The sequence below is a fragment of the Pecten maximus genome, chromosome 18, assembly GCF_902652985.1.
Source record: "Pecten maximus chromosome 18, xPecMax1.1, whole genome shotgun sequence".
Lineage (NCBI taxonomy): Eukaryota > Metazoa > Mollusca > Bivalvia > Pectinida > Pectinidae > Pecten > Pecten maximus.
Genome location: NC_047032.1, coordinates 20,192,605 through 20,210,350, shown reverse-complemented (window position 1 = coordinate 20,210,350; position 17,746 = coordinate 20,192,605).

Sequence of the window (17,746 nt, the reverse complement as noted above, 5' to 3'; positions counted from 1 at the left end):
TCAATACCGTTTATGGTGTGTGCCGAATTATGAATATGAAATAAGATCATAAAACCGCTTCGTCTGTCTAGGACTCGTCAATTATGCTAAGTTCGAAAGCATGGAAATCATGGTAGAAAGGAAGCCGGAGAATAAAAGCGATCTTCTGAACAAATGCTGATATTTAGAAAGAGGGGTACAAATATACATATTATTATGTATACATGTATGTCATATCGAGATATTCAGATTAATTCAGCGCTGTGTTTTAAACAAAACCGCTGGTACTAGTCTAGTCAGGACACCCCACCCGGTCACATTATACTGACAACGGGCGAACCCGTCGTCCCACTCCTAATATGCTGAGCGCTAAACAGGCGCAGCAACTGCCATTTTTAATTACTCTGGTATGTCTCGGCCAGGGGACAGAACCCAAAGCCTTCCTCACAGGGGCGAACGCTCAACTGAAGACCAAAAGTGAGGCATTGTCAAGGGAGACATTGGGAAGAAGAAAGTTGTTCAGAAAGGAGAGAAAAGATAAGATCCCAAATTTAGTCGCCTCTTACGATCATGCAATGGGGGCAGCAGGTACAATTCTTACGCCCTACATGCAGGGCAGTCACTCGAAACCGATATATGGCTGGTTTACCTCGTGAAAATGCAACAAAGTTAATTGTTTTCTCGTATTCTTGTCGGATGCAGTCATCATATGACCACAAGGCGATCAATCAAGATAGGAAAGAATATGTTGTTTGCTTGCAAAGCTCTGGCATTCAAATAGATCATAAATACCATACAAAAACAGTTCCATACTTAAAAATACTCTTTGTGTGTGTGTGTGTGTGTGTGTGTGTGTGTGTGTGTGTGTGTGTGTGTGTGTGTGTGTGTGTTCTCTAAACCACAATTGCATGTATGTATCAGTCGCGAAACTACGCTTATGTTTTCTATACAAAAGATATATGTCAAAACGAAACAATAGTTTGTTGCCTGGCTTGTAACCACACACACATATATCTTAATGTATCTGAATGATTCCAAAAGGAAGCTGTAAAGACATGCCTTTGGAAACTAAATATATATATTCTTAGTCTACGAAGTACCGGGATTTCATTACTGGTGGGGATAATCGTTAAATCAAACAGCTACAATTCTAACCTCCTACTTGCTAGGTAGCACTTTAAAATAAATATTATGGAAGTTAATACTGCATTATTAACATATATGTCTATTGCATTAGTTTTGATGACTTCTTTTAAAGATTAAAACTTGCGTCGTATTTTCAGCCGTATCGTATGAATTTGGCTTTAGGTTATCTAAATAACTTTTCCCCAGTATTGATTTCCATTCTTTAACACTAGGACCTACTGGTATGTATGACAACGCTATGAATATTTCATGTTTTCTTTCGTGCAAAAAGGACAAAAATAGTCTACTCGTTCATATCGCATAAATAACAGCGCTATATTAGGTCTTAACATTTTGTGCAGGTTAATAGTGCAGGTTTATTTTTAACATGCGGGCAATTCATTCAACTTAAAGACATACAATGTACCACGTAACTTATGCAAGTTGAAATTTTCTTGTATTCGTATCTAGAGACAGTCTTCCTTGGCAAAATATAGAGCTTAATTGGCTATGGTACCTACCAGAAAGCATTGGGCCGTGTGTATGTCCAACTCACCACGGCGTTGTATGGTCGCAGAATGGATCAGCATTAAAATAAAGAATATTTCGTTCCACTTCATTTACTGTTGACATGTTGATGGACTGTAATTGGATTGTGTCTATATGTAATGACATCATGTTTTCGTCTGATTTTATTATGATATTTCCCGGATATTATAGCAAAGAAAATGTTCTGGCCGTTGGAGTTGATCAATATTTTTTATTCATCACAAGAGTAGTATGCTCCAAACTGTTTATAAAGAAAGAAACATCCCGAAGTGTTTAATTCAAATCACGAAGAAACAACAAAAGAAATTGAGGATGGGTATATGCATAAGACATCGGTAATACGGAGATGGAATCGAGGACAAAGTAAGACTTTACAAATAGGGAATAAATCAAACCTGTCGTCCATCATGATGTCTACTGCCAATACCGAGATAATCTGTCACTCTCACGACACACGGAACACATCTTTAATCATGATCGACATGATAATCTAATCCCCCCGGAAAATGTCTCTGCTTTTTATCAGTTATATCAATGTCGAGCAGGTGTTCTGTCTTTGAATATAGACCGAATTAGTGATTATGTTTAAATCTAAACTGACAAACGAGGGGAGTCTTAAGATCCCTGGATGATGAGAAATAAACTTTAATTATACACATGTTGCTTTATTCGGATATCTGTATCTAAACTAGAAATATTTCTATTCACTAATTGAATAGGTAAAACCCAAAATGGCTTGCTTTAAAACTGTTTGGGTGTTGAGCTTATCAATTAGGATATATGTATTTAGATTAGAGATGTCTCTATTTATTGTCAAAATACAGATATATGTTTTTAAATTAGATATATCCCTATTTAGACTAGAGATATTTCTATTGATTAATTAAACTAGTTTAAACCAAATGGCTTTAAAGTCGTTGGGTGTTTACCCCTTCAATTCAGATGTCTGTTTTTAACAGAAAGATATCTCCATCTATTAATTAAACAGGTAAAATTCAAATTGCTTGTTTTAAAAGCCGTTTGTAAACACCAAATTCCATTCAGACATCTGTATTTAAATTAGAGATATCGCTTTCTACCACGGTTCACCGATTGATCTCCAGTTTTAGACGTGATATATTTCTCTATCAACCACTAGGGTATGACAGATTGCACGCACTAACCTGAACCGGAAGTACTTAAAATCAAATTTAGACCTATGTTTTCTTGATATTGGTTTGTTGTTTTTTGGGGATATGATGGGTACTACTTCAAATTAGAATATTCGTGCGCCGACCATGTGTATTTGTTTAAAAACAGACATTAGTCACTTACATGTATGGAATATGAAATTGTTCAAAGTGGTGGAAGAAAAATAATCATTCCCTACGTAGGGAGTGTGACAAAGAAATCTCAAACGTGGATGGAATACATGAATGTCAATCCCCAAGGTTGAGATTTCTTTTTCTCTTACCCTGGGCAGGGTTTCTGCAGATTTACCGGGGTGAGATTTATCTCACCCTAGGGAAAAGACAAGCTAAACGTGCTCTTCGAACGTGCTCTTGTTCTCGATAGGGTCATAATGAGAATCATTAACCTGACATGCATAACAGATTCTACTAACAGGACTCATATTTACTTTCATTTCTTCCGAGGGTTTAGCCAGCTGATTGATCAACTGATTATTACCTTTTCGATCGCATCATTAAAAAACAAATACGGTCAAATGCATACGTGCTGAAAAACTTCTCTTAGGAAATATTTTAATGCATACTACATAGAGCATTTTCATCTTGATTTTGCATATGAAACAGTCAAATTAAGTGCGACGAACTAAAAATCTATTCTGTGAAGACCAAACACAAGCGACCACACAAGCAACTGTTTATATTGGGACGTCACAGGTTAACACTCGGCGCAAACACATATTCCTCAAAAGTCTGCTGTCGTTGGTAGGTGTATTGGACGGCGTATTCTGACAGCTGTAGATTTTAAAGTGTCACTGTTTGAGATAGGAGAGTTGAGAGATATTTTCAACACACATGGTATTCAAACTGCCGTGAGAGGGGAGAGTTGAGGCCGATTTGTTAGCGACATGGGTGTGCATGTTCTGTGTTAGTCACATTTGACTTTGAAAAGATTCCGAAGAATGTGTTCGTGTTGTTCGTCGTTTACATTGCTGTTACTGCTGACACTCTGCATTTTACGATGATTTGCGTTATCTGGTTCGGAGGAATATTTAGGCACTCATCCTTTGGTCTAAGGGTTCACGTTTCGTAATAGAACAAAACGTGGATCGTTCCCACGCGTAGGAATACAATCGACGTGGAATCAGCCAACCACAGCATAGATAGGTTATTTAACACGATTAACACAAGTTTGTGAAATGGCAAAACACGATATTCATGATGAATACACATATCTGAAATAAAAAGATACATCTTCATTTAAAATGAGACATCAACATTTAAAACAGAAATATCTATATTTAGATACATATACATGTGATATATACGTCTCTGTCTGAATTGAATAGGTAAAACAACAAATGGCTTGCCAAACACAGTCAGTAGTGAAGTGATTGTATAAACTCTATTGATTTCAATCAAAAGCTACTACACTTTATCTATCGATAGAACTAGTAGATCGCGCGCAGGCTGAAGCCACGCGGATGAATACGCTGGCCGGAATTCTAGCGTCAATACAAAACATAAAAGTGGATTTAAGTAGACATAAGCTTGAACACTAACGCAAAACGCATGTATGCCGATCTAACGGGAGTAAATGCCGTGCTCCATTCCTTTTAACAGTGTATCCATTTTTCACATTGATGCATTTTGTTTTCGTTTAGTTTCGTTTTCTTCTTTTTATTTTCACTTGATGAGAAAATAACATCAATACCAGAGAAATGCAGTTTTATGGTACACGACAAGTTAAGCATTAGACAGCTGTTATGGCAACGACGAGAACATGGTCTGGCTATAGTATTACCAAAACGTTTTCTAGATGCAGTTTATTTATACTGTTGTTGTTGTGCTATATACAATGTAGGGTGGAATGAACTCTCCCATAGACAAAAACGTGTTTCCCTACGAATGATTACAAAATTCATGTTTTCAACTGAAAGTTTAATTTTGAAAGTAGATCAACTTTCTGTCTGTCTAGTGGCCTACGGTTTGAATTCCAGACCGTGTCAAAACTAAGTGTGCATTCGTCCGCTTAATGCTTACAATTGTGATACAAATTTCGGTGTCGTTATGTACACATACTTAGAATTAATCTAACTATTGCAATATCAAATAAAGAAAGAAAATCACAAAATGGATTTCTGTACCTTTTTGAGGAAAAACCCAAATATTTCGCGGTCCACTCCAAATAACGATACCATACTGAACTTTATCCTGCATTAAACAACCAGAAATACAATATCATGTTTAATTACCTTTGATCAACCTTTAACTGCATTGTATAATGAATGGGTATGGTTGCAATTTGTTGATAGAGATGTATTTTGAATGTTTTAGGTAAGAGTGATAAGTTCTCTTATTATATTAAAATACAGTGAAACCTCATTACATAGTGTAAGACAATGAGAACGAAAACTTTTACACCAGAGCTTTTTTTTCATTGTTAGTAGTTTATCTGTTATTTAATCATCGGTATGATTAAGAGTACCGCCGGTAACATCAAAAGCCTCATATAGTAATTATATTGTTTTGAAAAATATTTTCGAAAATTTTCAAAGGGCCTGTTTCCAAAATGGCCCCTTCTCTGATTCAAATTGCCTGTTGGTGGTTCATTGCCCATGCCGTTGTGGTTACAAATCTATAAAGTATAAAGATTTAGGTCACTTGGTTTGTTTTTTATGGCTCCTCAAAGTTGTACCTTTCAGAAGCTGTCTAAGTGTTGATAAAATGTGCATGTTATGTAAAATATTAATGAAAATCTAATCAAATGATAGTCACCGTAAAGAATACATTCATGGCATGATTGTGACAAAAAATCATGTTTCCATCGCGCCATTTGGCTGTTTTATGGAAGAAACAATCTCAAAAATGCCATTTTCGATGATAACATTTTAGACACAAAAACTGTGTTTTTTTTAGAGAATACACCCTTTTATAGGCGTTGAATGCAAACCAATTTTTATCCTATTAAACAGTACGTAATATTTTTTTTTTTTTTGTATTTATTTTATTTTTCAAGTTTTTTCCAGCATAGTAAAATACAAAAATATAACACATACACTTACACTCGCACATAAGATCATAATCACATCACATATATACCATCATTATCATCGATATCATCATCACAATTCACTATATCATTCACTCAATATCAACATATATATATAATTTACAATAAGTTACATGCACTAATTATCTCGCATAGTGATCATCATCATCATCATCATCATCATTCTTCACAGTTACGTGCACTAATTATCTCACATAGTGATCATCATCATCATCATCATCATCATCATCATCATCATCATCACCATCACTCGATATATCACCATTTTCATTTCATGCTATACAATATTCAGTTACATACACTAACTATCTCAGAAATAGTGACCAAAAACACTATCATCATCACACATACATCATCATCATCATCATCATCATCATCATCATCATTATGATATCATCATCATTATATATATATATAATTAGTAAAATAAGAAAATCAGCATCATCCACACGTTTACATTATGAGAGTATATCATCAACATACACACATTCTCCATACCCTCACACAAATCATCACATCCATTCCACAACAAAAAAACAACAGAAGACAGAGAGAGAGAGAGAGAGAGAGAGAGAGAGAGAGAGAGAGAGAGAGAGAGAGAGAGAGAGAGAGAGAGAGGGGGGGTGGTGGAGATTCGAATGAAGCTAGAGGATCGATAGAGAAAGTAAAAGAGATAGACCGGGCTAGAAATGAGACTTACCAAACAAATATGTCAAATAAAAACGTAAAAAATAATTGTCATAGATATTTATCTTACATAGCTATATCAATTGAATCTAGGGTCTCCAGGGAAAGTAAGTAGAGGGGAAAAAAAGAGCAGAAGAATAGGATAATACACTGGACATCATATATCAATTCAGAAAAAACTGTCCGCAAATTCTAATAATTTTCCCCACTTTCTCCATTCTTTTTCAAAGTTCTGCTGTACCTGGTCACCTTGGCTATTAGCAATATATTTTTGAATGATATAGAAATCTTTAATAGAATTAATCAGAGCATGTGGACTTCATGTTTTATGTAGACACTTTGTTTGTATATATAAAACTTAATCATAATCAAAATTTCATTATCCAGTCTATTTGTTGTAATATTCCTATTTTTTACAAAAACACCAAAAAGGAAACTTTTTTTGTTAAATTGGAAAGGAATAAAGAGAGCATCAAGTAGTGTTTCTACACTTTGAAAAAACTTTGTGTTTCTCGACATTCCCATAAAATATGAATAATTGTTTCTCGCTCTAAATTACATAGAGTACATATTGGACTATTCACCAGGCCTATTTTAAACATGAGAGCATTTGTTGTTAGTATATGTTGAACTATTCTGTATTGAAACCATTGTAGTTTTGTGTTTTTGTAACCCTAAAAGGAGTTCCATAAATGTCTGACCAATTCAATTCACCATCTTCAAAAACTTCCTCCCATTTTCTCCTACCTCTAGAAATAATACTATTTTTAACCATCAGATTATATAAATCCTTAGTCCCTTTCACACTTTTCAGGAGTAGTAATATATTATTAGGAATGATTGGGTAGACTATTAACTGTTTTTCAAAGTTCATCTTTGCTAAGTATGTTCTGACAGCAGCAATCACACCCTGATATTGGAGAAAGTTAGTGTTTATTTGGTAGATCTCAGTGAATTCTTGGAATGAATAGAAAGTGCTCGTACTGTGATTTTTTACCAGATCATTAACTATTGTTACTCCTCTATTGTACCAAACTTTGTAAAATATCGTTTTTTTCCCAATTACTAAATTTCTATTATACCATAAAGGCATGGTCAGTATGAGGCTTTCCTGTTTTTCCCTTACCATATCTGAATTATTGTACCGTATCCATGCTTTAAACACATCCTTCCAAAATTTGTTTTTACATTTATTCTGACATTCCTGAATATAACCACTGCCACAATTAGATAGCTTATGTAAGTCTGAGTGTGTCTTAAAAATAGCTTGCCACTTGCATGTTTTCCTATATAACCTTCTCACCCAACCTAATTTCAATGAGTCTATAAACAATCTTACATTAACCATTTTAAGACCCCCTTCATAATAATTCTGGGTTGCGACATCTCTCTTTATTTTGTCAGCCCTACTGTTCCATAAAAATGCGAAGAATTGAGTTAAGCTCCTGCAGAATTAATTCATCAGGGTTTGGCAAGGAAATAAACAGATGATTAAACTGTGACAATAAAAGAGATTTTATTAAAGTTATTCTCCCAAGAGGTGTACGTGATCTTCTAGTCCATGTCTTAATAAGCATTTTCAGTTTAATTAACTTTTTATCAAAATTTAACTTGGGAATCTCATGAAGGTTCACACTAAAATCAATTCCTAGCAGTGTAAATATATGCCTTCCCCATTGTAAGTTTAATTCTGGCAAAAAACTATCATTACTATAAATTTTACTCCCTATCCAGACAACCTGCGTTTTATCAACATTAAGTTTCAAACCAGAGATACTTGCAAATGTATTCAACTCAATAATAGATTCTTTTAAAGACCTTTCGGATCCATCCAGTATAAGAGTGGTGTCATCAGCATACTGAGAAATGAGAATGGGACAACTATCTAACTCAATACCCTTTATCTTATTATTATTTCTAAACCTAATTCCAAGTATTTCAACACACAGAATGAAAATATAGGGGGCGATTGGGTCACCCTGACGACAGCCTCTTTTGATATGAAAAAATGTAGATAGATTACCCCCCTGATTTACAGTTGCTTTAATATCAGTGTGAAATAACTTAAGGGTCATCTATATAGCAGAATAATGTTGAATTTCAAACACGAATACATACCTAAAGATTTGCACAAAAAAATGTCATGTAATATACCAAAATGTTTGTTTGGACATGTAGCTTCTTACAATCACCGATAAATTGCTATATATGCTACCAGTTTCTTCTATAGAGTAACTTTGTGGTAAGATGTAGCATGGAATAATTCTAAGTCACGCAAATGACCAAACCTGAAAAATAGCCAAGCTGTTATGTTCACAAGTGTCTATAGCACAGGGTAGGAGCATTTGTTTGACCGGATTTTACTGTATGTACGTATAAACACTTATTTTGTTTTGACCTTGGAATGCAAATGGCGGCTGTGAATAATTTTACACAAATATGGCTTAAAGTGGGGCATTTCAGTTAATAACAATACTCCTATATCATATATTTAAGACATCTCAACATAGTAAGAAGAACATTTTAAAGTCAATTTGTTAAACTGGTGAGTTTGCAGCCTTTTTCAGAAATAGGCATATTTTACCCCAAACTCAACGGTTGAACATTTTTTCATAAAAGTAGTCTTCTTGCCACTTCAAGAATGCTTTATATTGTCTAATAAGAGCATGTTTAATGTTTTAAATACCTCCTCATATGCCGTATTTGTGTGATATCATTCACGACCGCCATTTGCAATTCAAGGTCAAAATAAAAACAGCGTTTATACATATAATAACGTCAAAGCTGGTCAAACCAATGCTCCTATTTTGTGCTTTAGACACTTGTGAGCAAAACGACATGGCAAGCTTGTGTAATATATGGGATACAAATGAGTTAATTAAAACATGCATTTTTCTTACGTTTTGTTGAAATTTACAAACAGCTTAACAAATTACATGTCAACAGCAAGTCCCACGGTTTGCCATGATACATACTAAAAGTTCATCATGTTACTTATGTGACATTGCACCATAATATGGATTTATAGGCCTGTAAAATATCAATGTTTTGACTGGATTTGCTATTTAGATGCCCCTTAACCCAATTTCTAATTTCTGGACCAAAATTAAAATAATTCAAAACTTTGTCAATAAATTTCCAAGATATTGAATCGAACGCCTTCTCAAAATCTATCATTAGTAACATACCTGGAATGTCTTTTTCTTCAGCATACTGCATGATATCATAAACAAGTCTCGTATTTTCTCCAATATAGCGACCCGAAAGAAATCCTGTCTGATCTTCACCAATTATTTTATCTAAAACTTTTCTAATTCTTCCTGCTATACACACTGAAGCTATTTCATAAATTATATTCAATAATGTAATGGGTCGCCATTTTTTTTAAGAAGTGCCTAGGCTTATTTCCCTTGGGAATACAGGTAATAATTCCTTATCTTTGTGTTACAGATAGCAAACCTTTAATATATCCAAAATTAATTGATCTAACAATGAAAACTCCTAACTGTTTCCAAAAGCATTTAAAAACTTCAACTGTAAAACCATCTGTACCTGGACTCTTATTATTTTTCATGTTTTTTTTAAAGTTTTTGCTGCCTCTTCTACAGAAATTAACCCTTCTAGATGTTCAGCTTCATTTAAATCTAATTTTGGAACTTCAAACTTATCTAAGAATTCTATTAACTCAATATCATCTATTTCATAACTGTCATCATACAATTTTTCATAAAAAGAGCGAACCTCATCAAGAATATCATCTTGCTGTGTTATCATAATATTATACTTTTTCTCTATCTTTGGTATTATCTTAGAGGTAAAATTCCTATTCTCCAGATTAAAAAAATATTTTGTTGGCTTTTCACCTTCTTCCTGCCATCTTGCCCTAGATCTTATAACACTTCCTTTAATTTTATCAAATCTTATGCTTTCTAACTCTTTTTTCTTACCTTAATACGTAATATGCTATTGATGAGAGGAAAAATCATCATCATGTAAGTGGTGGAACATTTTCAAATCTTGGGTTGAATTAGCCTATGGTTGAATTGCCGATTTTCGACTTTCTTTAGATAATTAACAAAAACACGAGAGTATTTGCTCGGTATGTTGAGAATATGTACACAGATATGAAAAAAAGTGAGAGAAACACTTTTTCATAAAAAAAAATCCAAGATGGCTACTTCACAAGTCCCCGTGGTTGAAGACATTGGCTGACAAATAGACAGAACAACAAACAAAACGTGTTCCTTATGATTTTGGTTGGTTTTCGCATTTACGGCAGTGTTCATAGCTACGGGCGATTGTATAATACCTATATTTATAAGTTTGGTTAGTCACATGGTAACGGGGATCTTTCATATCGAGCCCCAAACATACTTTTGACATATACACTCCGTTGCCGCATGGAAAACTATTTCAAGTTTTGTCGGAATTTCTTCACCTGTGGTTGTAATGGTCGAGGGTTTTCCAGCGCCCTGTAATACCCAAGGTAGTACACGATACTGGAGATGTGCGCACACATTCCCGTCGTTCTCTCTCCAACTGGGCACTGGCAGTAGTAGTCCTTTATTGGGGCCTCATCATCGGGTAAAACGGTGAACCGTATCCAAACGTTATATTTCGTTTCGCTTTTGTGTCGAGAATGTATTTGAGATCGGAGAAGGTCTGGGGAGTGCTGGTAAAGCCACACCTCATAGTCTCCGTCATCACTTAAATGTTCGGCGATGTAACCTGGAGCCAGAGATATCTGATACGTTCCACACGTAATGGTTCTCAAGTAATCAAGATCGAGACGTAAATCTTTATATCGATACTGTTTATTTAGTCGTTAGATATCATAAAACTGTCATGAAAATATCCGCTCTGATATTCAATATAAAATTTTGTATATAATAAGCTATATAATAGGGTTGCAGACAAGGTTGTTACTCATTTCCCCTTTTCTTTCAATTTACAACCACATTCAGGCGACGATATGAGAACGTTCAACCACATGGAATTAGCTGATTTTTGGTACACATATGAAACAAGTAAAGCTCTATCCGATTTTGTGATGGAAAGTTGCATCCAAAACTATATAACGGGAGAAAATTGCAATTTTAAGGCATTTTTCTTCATAATTGTGTCTCTGCAAGTGCATTTTCATCCGAGAAAATTTTTGTTTTATGTTTTATGAATAAACACGATGTTTTGGAAATATTTATCAAAAGAAATTTATACTATGTTGCGAATTACAATTTCGAGATAACCTTCTTTTATTTACGACCTTATGTCTTTGATGCTCAAAATGACAACTTTATAAAAATACATTTTCACTGACATTATGAAATCTGGGTGTCGGAAAGGTGTAAAATTATTCTTCGGAAAAGAAAAAAACTGTTGTTGAGCTAGATAAGAAATTATACGGGGGCAGGCTCCTATGGAGAATTAACATGACTGGAAACAGGCCCTTTAAGAATCTGATGTTAGTTGAAATGTTCACATGCTTATTTTTTATCAAAAACGTGCTTATTTAAGATAAATCCCTTTTGATTTTTCTGAAAATAAGGCTTTCAAATTTTAGGTCTTCTAAAAAGTATGGATTAAATCTTGATACTCTATGCTACCTCTGTAAGAGGTTGTTTGTAGGTCGTATTCTGTAGAATAATCATTACTGAATTCATCTATAGCCAAACCCTTAGTTACCTGTACTGGTAACATAAACACTTTTTTCACCAATTTCCATCTTTCTCCGATGTAATGTTGTTTCATTTTAATACAGCTTTAGATTTTTTTAGGAGCTGATTATGAATTTATTATAGATATTCCTGCATCCTTTAACATACTGAAAAATAATTTAACAGTATGTGGCTATTCAAACAATTCTACAGACAAAGTAAGCCTACTAGAGTAAGGCCAATTTTGTATAACAATCTTCGTAAAGCCTTCAAATCTGGTATAGTTAGATGAAAAAATAAAAATCTTAAACGGAATATCTAATACGTATACAGTTAACCTGTAAATTACACAAATAAATCATGAACATTGTAAGTCCCATGTTCAGACCCCTTAACACAAAATACATACGATATATGAAAAATTTCTTTTCGGTAAAATATTGATAAAAAATGATCACCTGCTGTTGCTACCTATACCGGATTGGAGTATGGGATATCTTTTAGAATTATATATGACGCCATAACGATTTCGACAAACATTTTAATTCATGTCAGTTTCAATTAATTCAAGACATAATCTCAGGTTGTCATTATCAAACCATCCATTCCATGTGGCCGGGATATCGTAGATCTATCTATTCAATAGATTCAAAATGTCAGAATAAATGATTCTGTATTCATTTTTAATGATAATACCAGATGGAAGAGGAATTCTTATAATCAAATGCACAATTTTGGGCACAGTTTGTTAAAATTGTTTTTGCTTAATGTGTTTATTATATTCCAATCAAACTAATAGAACGTCCCTTAGTCGGCTGGGTGTTCTTAGTTTGTTAAATTGAAATGCGTGTCCTTTTTTGGCTGATTTTAAATGGATGTCCTTATTTGGCCGTTTCTAAATCGGTGTCATTATTTGGCTGATTTTAAATTGGTGTCATTATTTGGCTGATTTTAAATGGATGCCATTATTTGGCTGATTTTAAATGGATGCCATTATTTGGCTGATTTTAAATTGGTGTCATTATTTGGCTGATTTTAAATGGATGCCATTATTTGGCTGATTTTAAATTGATGTCCTTATTTGGCTGATTTTAAATGGATATCTTTGTTTGACCTTTTGTTACTAGATGTTTCCTGACCATTACAGTATACGTCAGAACGTTTAACAGATGCCAATGTAATTAACGTGATCTTACTCCCCAAGAGAGCAGTGTCCTACTTTCTAATTCATAAGCTAATTAACACGTCACATGAAGTACAGCCATGTAATACTGTGACGTCAGTACATCTGTTATAAACATATCACAGTGTTCTTTATAACCCCACGTAAGGTAACGATTAGGCGACTTTGAATCACTGTATGATAATAGGGTTTTATAACACATCAGGATTTCAATATGTACACAAGGATTTTATAAGATTGATCCCTTTTTACTATCGCATTATTATTTTCAGTATCGACAGTTATTACGGTATATATTTCGGTAAGTGAATCCTATGTCACGACTAATCTGGTAGATTCCATATTAAGACCCGTGGTCAACATATTAAAGAACGCGGTAGGAAAACAAACACGCTGGCGGAACAAAATGAAAATACCATTATTTCATGCGTAGGACACAATGAACAGGTCAGTTCTCACAGAGCTGGTGAGTTTAATGAGTTTCTTCTGTGAGAGATAGAGGTTACACAACGAGTGGTCGATGTACATGGTATTTCTTTCACTCGAGTAAGTTATTTTTCAAAAGTTACAAAAACACGAGTGTTTTTTTGTAACTTTGGAAAAATAACTAACGAGAGTGCACGAAATACCATTTACTACAACCGCAAGTTGATGTGACCTGCTTCTACCACAATAGAAAAACTATTCTGAGGATGAATAGACCTGTATTATGTCAATGTGGGGTCTTTTCACAACATCAGGTGTGGTTTAAGGATATGACCTAAACTGAAATGTCGCTAATTGATATGCAAATTTACAATTTCGGAAATGAATCGAAATATTATAACGTATTAGAAATCATAACAAATAAAACGTGAGTTCACTCTTTTCAAAGCAATGAATAAATAGAAGTCTATATATATTGTCATGAAAAATAACAAATTATGCATAATTCCTCATGTTACTCATATTATATGTGTCTGCGTAATAATTAGCCAGACAAATATCGTCGTCAGGTTTGGTTAAGTATTAAAGGAACGAAGTTTAATTCTTATATTTTCGTTTTAAATCCCAGTTATATTTATTTTCAACCTCTAATATTGCTATCATATTCCAAAGATCGCGGTGTCAATGACACCTGTTCTTCTGACGTCACGAGTACAGTTTCCTGGCAAAACAATAAATAGTTCACGGGAAAAAACTAGAATCGCCAATTCAGTTTCAACATTTTAATCTTATATTCCATCACGAGGACATTCTGATAATTTGTTTTTCTGACAATGCAGAGCAAATGGAAATACTGAACGTTACTCAACTGGCGCTGGCGTTTGTCAAAGGGCTTTTTTTCTATTCATCTGGCGCTGGCGTTTATGAAACGAATAATTTATCATTGGACTGACGCTGGCGTTTGTCTCAGAAATAGCTTATTAGACTGGCGCTGGCGTTGATCACAGGAATAGTTTGTAATTGGACTGGCGCTGGTGTTTATCTATGGAATATTTTATAATTGGACTTGCGCTGCCGTAAACCGCAGATTTTTTTTATTCGACTGGCGCTGGCATTAATCACATGGATTGTTTGTTATTGAACTGGCGCAGGAGTTTATCAAAGAAGTAATTTGTTATTAGACTGGCGCTGGTGTTTATCACAGGAATATATTGTTATTAGACTGGCGCTGGCGTTGATCAAGGAATAGATTGTTATTAGACTGGCGCTGGTGTTTATCACAAGAATAGTTTGTTAGTGGACTGGCGCTGGTGTTTATCACGAGAATAGTTTGTTAGTGGACTGCCGCTGGTGTTTATCACAAGAATAGTTTGTTAGTGGACTGGCGTTGGTGTTTATCACGAGAATAGATTGTTATTGGACTGGCGCTGGTGTTTATCACGAGAATAGTTTGTTAGTGGACTGGCGCTGGTGTTTATCACGAGAATAGTTTGTTAGTGGACTGGCGCTGATGTTTATCACAAGAATAGTTTGTTAGTGGACTGGCGCTGGTGTTTATCACAAGAATAGTTTGTTAGTGGACTGGCGCTGGTGTTTATCACAAGAATTGTTTGTTAGTGGACTGGCGCTGGTGTTTATCACAAGAATAGTTTGTTAGTGGACTGGCGCTGGTGTTTATCACGAGAATAGTTTGTTAGTGGACTGGCGCGGGTGTTTATCACATGAATAGTTTGTTAGTGGACTGGCGCTGGTGTTTATCACGAGAATAGTTTGTTAGTGGACTGGCGCTGGTGTTTATCACAAGAATAGTTTGTTAGTGGACTGGCGCTGGTGTTTATCACAAGAATAGTTTGTTAGTGGACTGGCGCTGGTGTTTATCACAAGAATTGTTTGTTAGTGGACTGGCGCTGGTGTTTATCACAAGAATAGTTTGTTAGTGGACTGGCGCTGGTGTTTATCACGAGAATAGTTTGTTAGTGGACTGGCGCGGGTGTTTATCACAAGAATAGTTTGTTAGTGGACTGGCGCTGGTGTTTATCACGAGAATAGTTTGTTAGTGGACTGGCGCTGGTGTTTATCACGAGAATAGTTTGTTAGTGGACTGGCGCTGGTGTTTATCACGAGAATAGTTTGTTAGTGGACTAGCGCTGGCGTTTATTACATTAATAAATTAGTCAAAGGAATAGCTGCTTCCTCGAAAGGCACCGTCGATTATCAAAGTAATATGTTGTTATTAGTCTGACGGTGGCATTGATCACGGCAATTGTTTGTTATTGAAATAGCAATGGTGCTAATCAAAGGAATAGCTGGTAATTTGAATGGCGCTGGCGTTTATCAAAGGGATAATTTGTTATTAGACTGGGGCTGGCGTTTATCACATAAATTGTTTGTTATTTTACTGGCGCTAAGGTTTGTCAAGGGAATGAATAGTTTATTATTGCTGGCGTTGATCACAGGAATTGTTCGTTAGTGGACTGGCGCTGTTGTTATCACATGAACACCTTGTGACGTATAAAGAGCTCACACCCCTTTTAAACACGGAATGGGCCCTCCTGATATAGTCATTAATTTAAACCAAATGATAACTTTAAGTTTTTTCACAAAACTATACCTTTAAAAATTCCCAATATCTCCAATAACCAAAATGGTTTTGTTCACCAATGGCTCAAATCTTAAATGAAATCTGAAATCTTAATACAGAACTAGCATTATATGAAGGCATCATAACAGCAGGTTCTCTCTGTAGAGGTGACCTGAATATCTTTCTTAATGACAATAACAACAGATACTCTCTGTAGAGGTGATCTGAATATCTCTCCTAATGACATAACAACAGATACTCTCTGTAGAGATGATCTGAATATCTCTCCTAATGTCATAACATATATTCTCTGTAGCGGTGATCTGAATATATTTCCTAATGACATAACAACAGATACTCTCTGTAGAGTTGATCTGAATATCTCTCCTCCTAATGACATAACAACATATACTGCCTGTAGAGATGATCTGAATATCTCTCATAATGACATAACAACAGATACTCTCTGTAGAGGTGATCTGAATATCTCTCATAATGACATAACAACAGATACTGCCTGTAGAGATGATCTGAATATCTCTCATAATGACATAATAACAGATACTCTCTGTAGAGTTGATCTGAATATCTCTCCTAATGACATAACAACAGATACTCTGTGTAGAGGTGATCTGAATATCTCTCCTAATGACATAACAACAGGTACTCTCTGTAGCGGTGATCTGAATATCTCTCCTAATGACATAACAACAGATACTGCCTGTAGAGGTGATCTGAATATCTCCCCTAATGACATAACAACAAGATACTCTCTATAGAGATGATCTGAATATCTCTCCTAATGACATAACAACAGATACTCACTGTAGAGGTGATCTGAATATCTCTCCTAATGACATAACAACAGATACTCTCTGTAGAGGTGATCTGCTTATCTCTCCTTATGACATAACAACAGATATTCTCTGTAGAGGTGATCTGAATATCTCTCCTAATGACATAACAACAGATACTCTCTGTAGAGGTGATCTGCTTATCTCTCCTTATGACATAACAACAGATATTCTCTGTAGAGGTGATCTGCTTATCTCTCCTTATGACATAACAACAGATACTCTCTGTAGAGGTGATCTGAATATCTCTCCTAATGACATAACAACAGATACTCTCTGTAGAGGTGATCTGAATATCTCTCCTAATGACATAACAACATCTATGTAGAGGTGATCTGAATATCTCTCATAATGACATAACAACATATACTTCCTGTAGAGATGATCTGAATATCTCTCCTAATGACATAACAACAGATACTCTCTGTAGAGGTGATCTGAATATCTCTCCTAGTGACATAACAACAGA